Raw genomic sequence first — 1,609 nt, 5'->3', positions numbered from 1 at the left:
GAGATCCACCTGCCTTGGCCTCCCAAAGCGCTGGGATTACAGGCGTGAGCCACTGCGCCCGGCCATATATTGTCTATGGCTGTTTTCTCACTATAGTGATAGTTGAGCAGTAATCACAGAAACCACTTGGCTCATAAAGTCTTTCATCTGGTCTTTCGCAGCAAGTTGACTTTTGCTTTAGGATAAAATTCTGTGGGAAAAGTGGAATGGATACAAGTTCAAAAAGAAAAAGGAAAAATACGTAATGGACAAACTCCCAAAATGATAAAAATGACCAAAACTAACTCAACTAACTGTATTACGAAATTGAATTAGTAAAATCTTCCCAGAGAGAAAAACCCAGGGCCATAGGACTTCACTGGTAAATTCTATGAAACATGTAAGAAATAATACCAATCCTACACAAACTCTTTCAGAAAACAGAGGAGGAAGGAACACTTCTCAATTCATTTTATGAGGTCATAATTACTCTGCTACTAAGGCCAAAGATGACATAAAAAAAAGGAAACCTCAGACCAAAATCCATCATGAACATAGTCACAAAAATTCTTAACAAAATGTTAGCAAATTGAATCCATTTACATGTAAAAAGTAGTAGATACATGACTAAGTAGGGTTCATTTCACAAATGCAAGATGGGCTTAAAGTCTGAAAATCAAGTAATGTAACAAGCTATGTTATATATTTCTTAGTCTGTTTCAAAAGTTTAGTTGTATGTTTTTAAAACATCAAATTGATACTGTATTTAGGTAATTTTATATTTATTTTTAAGAAGTCAATATTTACTTGTCAGAAATTACATCCTAAACTATTTAAAATTAAATACTTACACTATTTAAATCTACGATGAAAAGTTTCAGGTGCCAACTTAGAAGTATATAAGATCTAACAGATTCCTCAGTCTTTCAGACATTCTCAAGAAGAAGTTTTAAGACCAATAACCCGGCCTATACCTGAAAGTCTGAAATGACAAGGAGAAAAACAATCACTCATGCTAAAGCAACACCACCATATCTTCAGACTTTTGACTTCTGCTCATAAATTTACTCTTAGCACATCTAGATCCAAACCTAATATTCCAGGTACAAGCCTACCAGTGATGCAACCTTTCTCATTCTACATTTTGTATTTTCCTAATACAATATACTAATGCAGGTCACATCAGTTCTTCTCACAGCCTTCTTAACCACACCACTGACTGGTGATTAAAACACCAAATCTTTTTATTACAGGAACTCCTGTGAGGTTACATCTCCACCCTCCCCCAATAGGTATAGTTGATTTTTTTTTTTGGACCCAAGCACAATTTCTCAACATTTATACAAGCTTCTTCCATTTCATTAAACAGCACTGAGTAAATATATTGAGATCTCTTCCCATTCTGGCAATCATCAACCAAATGACTCTTTCTTTACTTCATAAAGGCACCAAATCCAATAAGCAAACCTTCTAGATAAGGTTTCAAATACATGAATTGTATAAAGTGATGAAACCCCAGTTCAGATCACCAGAATTCCAGCTGCAAGTAGTGCTCACAAATCAAATCTCCATACACAGATGCTCAAACTCATGACTCCATCTAATTCTACCACAATCTGGCAAATTCCTC

The 1,609-nt window shown here is 35.1% G+C and overlaps 1 protein-coding gene across 3 annotated transcripts in view; it reads right to left on the bottom strand.

Annotated features, from left to right (window-relative positions):
• The window catches only part of EDC3 (enhancer of mRNA decapping 3), a 61,561-nt gene that overhangs the window by 57,270 nt on the left and 2,682 nt on the right, over positions 1 to 1,609 (bottom strand). Inside the window, exon 2 of one of the 3 annotated variants that reach the window (XM_011968528.1) lies at positions 831 to 961. The exons of the other annotated variants lie outside the window; for them this stretch is intronic. The gene's annotated coding sequence lies outside the window, so the exon portion shown is untranslated. The remainder of the gene's footprint in view (positions 1 to 830; positions 962 to 1,609) is intronic. 3 annotated transcript variants of the gene reach the window in all.

This window comes from Mandrillus leucophaeus, unplaced genomic scaffold (assembly GCF_000951045.1).
Source record: "Mandrillus leucophaeus isolate KB7577 unplaced genomic scaffold, Mleu.le_1.0 Scaffold848, whole genome shotgun sequence".
NCBI lineage: Eukaryota > Metazoa > Chordata > Mammalia > Primates > Cercopithecidae > Mandrillus > Mandrillus leucophaeus.
The sequence above is the reverse complement of the archived record's forward strand: the minus strand, read 5'-3'. Positions and strand labels throughout refer to the sequence as shown.